We start from the raw sequence: 9,141 nt of genomic DNA, 5'->3' as shown, positions 1-9,141 counted from the left end.
TTCAAAGGAGAGATGCTCATCTCTTATGAACTTTGATGCTTTAGATAGTTTCTTAGAAACAGGAAATAATTAAACATACCTGAAACATCTGAAAAGCTGTAACCAAATCCATTTTAAAAGCCTGCTGTTTCAAACGTGTATGCACAGACACAAAAATGCCTCCATTTGAATATGTGTTTTTCTTTTAAGACAATGAATAATTTAAAAAGATGGATCAACTTGCTTGCAGCTGCCATACTGAAGGTAACCATAAGATTTTGGGGAGGAATGTTTTTTGAGAAATTCTTCACTAATCACATGGGACAAAACTAGTATGTGCAAACCCATCTGCACAATTAAGAGTCTTAAAAGGGATGTAGATTATGTGTTCAGCTTCATGAAAACCCTAAAGAGGGAACACACAAGGAGTCTAATCAAGAACTGCTAACTGACGAGAATCAGAAAGTACTCCAGGATACACGAGACCCTTCAGCTTTTGATTACAGACTTGCTGCAACATCTGGTCCATAGGACGAAGGCTGTATCATGTTCTGGTGAACTCACATGTAGCCGAGAACTGCACGGTATTACTGGACTGTGAGCACAATAATTGAGAGATCAAGCACCTCATGGCTGTGTCAGTGACAGACCAGAAGGAAAGAAGTTAAAGCCACTGGAACCCAGCCCACAGCTTATCAAGACGAGACTCCACAACAACAGAACCAAAACCTCTGTCACTATAAGTACTATCACCAGCCTTGTGGCCGACAGGACAATTACCTTTTTCAATAGTTTCTAAGGATTTGGAAGTTGAACTTCACTCCAGCTGCCTACTAAACTCCATTCTAACATCTTTCCATTCATTCCCTAGACTCCCGTCACTGCCTTCTCACTTTCCCTCTCCCTCCTGTTACTGCCTCCTCTCAGAAACTCCAGCTCTGGCAGTCAGCCCAAATTTTTTAAGCACAGTAGAGCCTACTGGCTTGTGATCTGCTTCGTGCTCACCACTGACACTGGAAGGGTCCAGGGTCCTATAAACCTTCCTTCTGGCATGTGGCGGAACTAGTATCAGGCTTTGTTTGTCTGATACCAGTTCTTATTTAAAAAAAAAGTATATGAGCTATACACAGAACAGTATAATGGGGAGAGTTGTTAAGACAACAGAGAAATCCTAGTATTGCATCCTGTATATCTGGGCTAAATGAATCTCTGCTGAGGCCTCTTTCTATCTGTTTTGTCTTCTAGGTTGTAAACTCTTCAAAGGACTACATACTCTTCTACTCCATATATGGTTCAGTAGCTCTTAGTTATGACTGAGCTCTTGGCTCAGTTATGACTGAGATATCTAAGTAGAACCAGAATGCAAACACTAATAATACATTAAGTTGAAGCATTTAAGCAGTCCTAATGGAGCTTTGGGACTATAAGCCACAGCATCTGGTACTTCAACCACTACTTTTAGTCACATTTCAAACTTTTCTTTTCCTTTTGTTCCACTGATGTAAATTAGAGCAGCTTCTCAGTTCCAGTAATTAGTAATAAGTTCAGGGAGTACGTTAAAATGAAACAATTTTCTCTCTGTACTTAATGTTACAGCTGCACAAGTGAAATTACATCAGTATTTGTCTGTAGGTCTGAAATCCTGCTCTAAGTGTAATAAGCAAAAGATATTTTCAGTCAAAAAGGCACAAGCCATCTATCAATCTTTATTAAAATGTTAAAAAAGGTCATATCTGGATTAATTATTTTAGATGTAGTAACTTGCAGGGCAGCAGTACGATTTATGTGGAGCTCTCACAGATGAGTCAATTCCAACAGAAATTGCATCATTCTGTCCTGTCATGCATTAAGCATGGCATTACTACACTTCAGAATAAACTGGGCTTGATGCTTTTATTCCTAGCACAGTATCATATTAATTTCCCTTTCATTAACCTTCCATTAAGCAGGACGTTATCAATAGCGCTACCACTGTATAGACTTGCAATACTTGCAGGGCTTGAGAAAATGTGGGAGGCATGCTCAGCAGCCTGGTGCTTGGTCTAACAGTACTGGTTTTCTGACTGAATATGTATCATTGCCCAAACTGCATCAAGGATCCAGGATAGTCCTTTAGGATACATCACAAATCCACAGGTGGTCTCTGACTGTCAGATTTAACAACTTGTTCTCTGTACTAAAGGGGTCAGTACTAAACCAAACGAGGAGTCCTACCTCACCAGACACTACCATCAGGTGCAAATGTTCAAAACACGATCCCAACTGGTTTGTGCAAGGAGCCTGCTGTTCTGTGCTCGGCACTCCCAGAACAACTCTAAGACGCACACAGAAATCTCCCTCTTTCACCCAAATCACACCCGCACAGAAGGTGGACACCAAACTACTCAGCCCGAGCTAGGTCTAGATATGAGTGGTCCTGAGTGAAGACTGAATAGGGAGATACCTAGCAAAGTTACTCACCAGCACAGTTGGGCTAAACACAAACCACTGAACAAGCTCTTTTTTTATGTCACGGTATTGAACGTTAGCACTTCTACCTATAAAATGGTATTTTAGGTTCCCACATCATTTGGATGTAGTCCAATACTGAAGTTCTTCATTAGCATCAAACAGTAATTAGGAAATACCACGCCAAATTCTGTTAAACTGTTCTTTCAGTTGGTTCCACTACCAGCTACCTTCTACACAGCCTTGTGCAGTAATACAGCATTATGTGACAGGACTATTTCTCTTAAGTATCATTAAAAAAATCTACATAACAAACCACCATATTTACTAATGAACTACAGAATTCAGTATCATAGCTGAGTAGACTCAGATAATTCGAAACTCCAAATCCTGAATCTTGTCACGTGTTTTAAAATATTACTATACTATACTATTACCAGCACCTTGGATTAAAAGTAAAATGTCTAAAATATAACTTAGCCTTATTAAAGCTGTTTGTTTAGGGGTTGGTGGGTTTTTTTTCTATCTTAGGTCTAGATCATGGAATTTGATCGACTGATTTAATTCTGGTTTCCAGGCAGTTTCACTCATCCTTTTGAGAACTCAAATGATGTCACGTGTCAGATGAAAACACTGAAGGGAAATTTTTGTTATCACATTTACTGGAGAATGTAATATTTCTCTAGACTTTTCCACAATTGAAATGAACAAATAAAGATGGTATCCCTTTTCTCATGTAAAATCCCCTTTAAAAAAAAATCTAAAATTAATCTTAAATTGACATGAAAAGTGTCTGTATTGTTTGAGGGAATTTAACAGAATGGAAATTGCTGAACAGTTAGAAGTTTAGAAAATTACTCTGTCACTGAATTAACAGTAATCAATAATCTGAGTTAGCATAAGAAAACTTTTGAAAACAACTTTCTATATCAAACAAATCAGCTAGATTTTTATGATGTCTTACTAGCATTGTCCCTGACACGTTAAAATCTCTATTTCTTTCTCATACTGAAAGATAAAACAGTGAGTCTTTTTTGACACATCAAGCAAACTGCAGACCCAAATTTCTTTCTCACAACACAGTGGGAATTTTGTTATTTTCTTCTACGGAAGAAGAATCAAGCCTTAACGCATCAGCATGCAGAAGTAAAGTAACCTGATTAGACTGCCACATTATTAGCAGATTAAGCAATAATAATCCCTTGCGACAGGGAATTCAGACCCACATTAGCTCCCTGGGAGATCTGGGCTCGCTATAGAACTTTTACTTCAGCTTCAGGCCCGCATTCAGAAACGCTGGCACTGGGAGATAAGACCTGTAAAGCCTCCGCTGACCAAACTGCATGCGTTTGCAGCAAGACTGAAAGGAACTTCATTAGTCAAAGCACCAAAAGACACACTGAAAAATTTTGCTGCATAGCCGTTGCTCCCAATCTTTCTTACAGGTAATGCCTAGTAAGGGAGCTGTACTAGTTCTGTCCAACCCTGCCTGCTCCTCTTCACTGTTACACTGGTAATGCATCTTGTGTTGGGCTCCCTTTCAATGCACCTCTGCTAGACAGATCTGCATGCCAATATATACAGACACTACTAGACCAACACCGTACTTCTAGTTCTCTCAGTCGTGTAGTGAACAATTAAAAGTTATGAGGCTGGAGATTTTCATAACGTGTACAGAAAAATAGGCACAAAAAATCTCATTTGCTTACAAATTTAAAAGTACTATGAGTACAACTGCCCCATGTTCTTGCAATTACAGCACAAATCTCTATAAAAAGCCATTTGTAAAGCAATTTCATGTTTAAAACATCCCACAATACTATTGCAACAACTTACATAACTAAATATTAAAGAACTTTTAGCAATGCTTTTCTGACATAAATTAAAAAATGATTATTTTTACATTGTGTTACTTTTTAAAACCAGCACTCCTCTCCGAAAAGGAAAGCCCAATAAACCCTCCATTCTTTTCTAACACTGTGTACTTTATTTCTTTTATTATCTTATTCTTACATCTGACGAAAACACAGCAATTCAGCAAAATTATCTACCTTCATAGTTATAATGAACGCATTACAAATAATCCTCACATATTCTTTGATCAAAAATGGTTTCCATCTTCAATGTGAGTTGTCAAGAAAGGAAAGAAGGGAAAAAAAAAAAAATAGCGTGTTCATACTTTCACAAGAGACTATCAAGAAAGTCCAGACATTCTAGATGGCTACTGTAACATCATAAAAAATAGAAAAAGGAAAGAATGGATACCTTTTTAAGTTCAAAGTTTGCCATTAAAGGGAGAAAAAGATTAAAGTTCTGTTCTTCAGAGTTCTGCATTCTTCTCTGATGAAGCAGTCAACATAGCAACATGCTGCTGTGGGGGTAGCAAAACGCACTATAAAGCTGCAGCCAGTTCATGTTACTATAACCTCTGCTTTGAAGGTAGATTGTGATAGCACAGGGTACGAGTCCAGTCACACAAGCTTACGTCTTACGCTCCCGTTCACAAAATCTCCACCTTGACTCCCAGTGAAGAAACCAGTATGATTCAGCAGAGGACACAGAACTAAAAGTCAGGACTCTCACCATGGCAGATGTTCATAAAAGATTTTGACTGATATTCACGCCAAAGGTTTCTGTCTGTATGAAATCACTGGATGGGAATTATATGCAAAAGTGAAGAAGAGGAGCTTTTGCACCTTGAAGGAAACCGATAAAATGCATCTCAACTATGAGTCTATGAGCTAGGCAGAAGAAAGCATGATGGGAACAACCAATATAGAAAAAGGAAAACCAAAGTTTTAGGAGCAAAGGACTGCTGTGAGTCTGCAAAAAGGAATGAGGCCACTGGTGCAGACAGGATGGGGGGAATAGCTAACGACCATCATATTTGAGTGAGAAAGAGAGAAAGACGAGTGCAGGAACAAACCAGGTTTCGTGGGAGTACTGTGATTGTGAAGAATGGCTATCGCTGGGGGAATCTGTGTACAGATAATTATTTCAGCAAGAGTTACACTGCGTTACAGTACTCTCTGCACAGACTGAATTACTGCTGCAATGCAGCATTGTGTTCTTTGGCGGAAATAAGAATATGCACCATAGCCTTTTTGCCTAGTCAAGCCCATTTTTATCTATCTCCCAAAGCAGCCATTATGTTGCTCTTCAGCATGAACTACATGATCTAGCATTTTGCCCTACCTAGTTTAATACAGCCTGTCAGTAACACATATAGATTCAATAGATACGTAATCATAATGAAAGATAATTATATTCTATACAGTGAAACTTACATTTCTCTGCATTCTTCAGTGATGTTATCTGAGACACGCTAATGCATGTTACACATACTACATTACGCTGTAAAAAAATAAGAGCTCTTTGGCCTACAGGAGACTTGAAAGCATTTGAAAACGTGAATGTTATTGATTCTCGTGTCTCTATACAATTAAATCATTTAGCAAGACTAAATTCACACCTGCTGCAAATACGGGTAATTATACAGACTTCAGTTACACTGCATCTGTTTCATATTGCTGGGAAATTTGTTCTCAGTTCCTACAAAATGTTCTTCCTGGCTTTATCTTACATCAAGACCCTGCAGAGTCTCAAATGCAGACAACTTCTCCCTGAGATTAGTCTCCTTTAATTTCAGTTACAGGAGAATACTTTCTACCATTATAAGTCAAACACAATGATTTGACAAAAATAGTAAGATTTCTTTCTCAGAATTGTTCACTGTCAATAGATTTGATCGTAACAGCTTGTATAACTTCTTCCAAATCACTGGCCCAACAGAAATATCTGAGAGAGAATGTTACAACCTAGAGCTCTTGAATGTGATTTTTTTCTTTTCATTGCATGTACTCTCTAAAGACTTTATTGGCCTTACTGTAGTTTCTCACCTGCTTTCACAGATTTCTCAGTATTTTCTTCTCACAAATCAACTTCACTGAAATACTTCACAGACTTACATGATGTGCTAACTGTAATTTCCTATTCAGATGGAGAAAACGCATCACTTATTCTGCAGTCTTTTCTTATATGCAGTTTATTGAAGGAACAAATTCAGTAGTAACCACTCCTCCAGCTAAAGCTGAGTGAAGGAATCTCACCAATTCTGACAATACTCCACCCTTGATTGGTCAAGCTCAAAAGGCGTAACTGCTGGCAACTTGAAACAAAATCTCCATTTTCTAAGTTCACCATATAAGCTAGAAGAGGACCATGACTTTATTATAAAATCTTATCACACTTCTGAGAAGTGAGAGGATATAAAAGCATATGAAATATTTCATTAAAGTACTGAAGTTATTTAAGTTGCAAAATCAAGTACTGAAAGTTAGACATTACCAGATATATAGTTGCCCTGAGACCTTAATTCTCTGCCCTCTGTCCTTCGGAATGGATCAATAAGTAAATCAAGTTGTCTTTGGGAAGAATTTATGTGATTACTTCTTTGCCTGTTTTTTATACATAAGCAAAGAAGCTGAACTGTTCATAGCCAGGTTAGCAGAAATCTTGCTCCTCCTCAAACCTCATTATTTAATTTCACGATATAAATCATGCTTTCAAGTTATGTTTCAAGTTAATCCCTACGTCTTTAAAAAGAAAATTATTAATACCAATTCCACTCTAGAAAAATCCAACACTTCAAACGTCCTATACCAGTTTCCCATCCCTTCTCCATTTTGGCTTAAGAAGAGCATGCTGAATCATTAACACTGCAGTACACATTTCTGACACTTGAAATGCAAAAATAATACCATTTGCCAGCAGCAAAAAACTATTTTCCCGAAGTCGGAAATAGACTACTGGCACCGTGAGTTAGATTCAAGGCGTTGTACACAGCGTTACACAATCTTTTTCTTTTCTTTCTCCCATACAGAAAATAAGGAACCCCTAGTCTTAAGAGTGAAAGATAAGAATGAAGAGCTCTATTTCAGTGTAGGCTTCTGGGAAGCTCAGCACAGCTATTGCCATTGCCTATAAAGCAACCGTTCTGGCAATTACCGTTGCTCTTTCACACTACTTTGTATAGGCTTATATAGGCACATGTTCTGTGCATCCAGCTCTTCAGTAGAACAGTGCTCAGTTATCATTTGTTGATGATACTTTTTTCCTAAATTATTCAAGAACATTTCCTGAGTAATGGCAAGGTTACTTTGAATCAAATTTCAAAGAAGAAGGGAGTTGCTTAAGTTTTAAGATGCCATCTGCTGATATGTCAAAGTTATTCCGCAACCAACTGAGAATTCAGAGATCTTTAAAGTCACATGGAAAAGCCGCTACTGGTATTATCATTTTTCACAATCCACTGCCACGCCGATCTATAAAATTTATGAGCAAGGGACCCAAAACTGTTCTTCCAAAATCAACCGATATGTTATCTTCTGGAGCAAGAACATTACTCACTGATATAAGTGAAACAGTCAGAGCAATGGAAAGTAGCTGGGGACACTGGTGAACGTGTCCTTGATGTTGTGGACACTTTTGGTTGTGCGCTAGAGAACGTCAGAAAAAAAATCTGTCTTCCCCAAAAGATTCCTACTACAAATACTTCCCAAGTGATGTAATTCCATACCACTTGAGCAGCAACTACTCCAATATATCTTAACAATGCAATTTATACCAAAAGGAATAGCTGTGATTAGAAGATTGTGTTTCTGAATAACCTGTGATTTTTTTTTTCTTTTCTGATAAAGTCAACATTTTAAAAGTTCTGTGCACACAGGCTTTTGCAATATACAGCAGAGAAAAGACAGTTGACACGAGTTGTTCAATCTATATGGTCCTCATCTGCACTACTACTTTTTCTCCTGCTTGCCTGTAAGAAAAAAGAAAACTGTAAGAATGACAGGACACTAAAGGTCAAGAGGCATCAGCTTACGCTACAAAACTAGTTTCAAGACGCCTTAGCAGTTTCACTTACTCAGTTTCACTATTGGTGGCACATCTGAACAGCTATGAAATGGCTTAGTTTTTCACCCACAGATCAAAACCAATGGGATTTTTTGCTCTTGAATCTGAAGTGCAGAGCTGAGCCCAAAGGGAGTGTTTGATATGCACCAAATGCAGGCTGTAATTCTAATGTTATCTTAACATGGTCTATGTGAAAACCAAAATCTTGTATATTAGCCAAGACAAAATTAAGCAATCTTTCCTAAGTATTTTTGAAAGTTTCCTTTTTAACGAGATGTTGATAATGGGAAACACACTACTAAATAGAAAAAAACTGAGTATGTTGTCATCATTGTTTAATCAAATGGAGTAAGCTGTCTGTATAATACATCCAGTGCACATGTACATAACATCAGATAACAAAATCTTTACTTCATTTATACTTTTCTTTGGAGGGGCAAACGGAGACTTGGATCCCTGTCCTATAGTACGTCTATATGTCAAGACTATGTCATGGTGACATACTACGCAAAAATAATTAGGCTTCTCTTAGAAATCAATACTACGGCAGTGAGCTTGTTATGTAGCAATACCACACAGAAAATAAAATGGCTGATGAGGATAAGGTCTTGACTACATCTTTTACAAATAAAACAAAGTGCAATTTACTTAAATGGAACAAATCCTATTGCAACCGCTTATGTGGCAGGTCAGTGTGACAGTGCAGACGTATTTCAACCATCTCATTTACTTCCACAACAAAAGCAAAGCCTTGCAAAGAAATTCCAGTTCGCTCTAATACTAGCAAAATCGGAACAA

Source organism: Fulmarus glacialis, unplaced genomic scaffold (genome assembly GCF_000690835.1).
Source record: "Fulmarus glacialis isolate BGI_N327 unplaced genomic scaffold, ASM69083v1 scaffold42450, whole genome shotgun sequence".
NCBI classification, from domain to species: Eukaryota; Metazoa; Chordata; class Aves; order Procellariiformes; family Procellariidae; genus Fulmarus; species Fulmarus glacialis.
The sequence above is the reverse complement of the archived record's forward strand: the minus strand, read 5'-3'. Positions refer to the sequence as shown.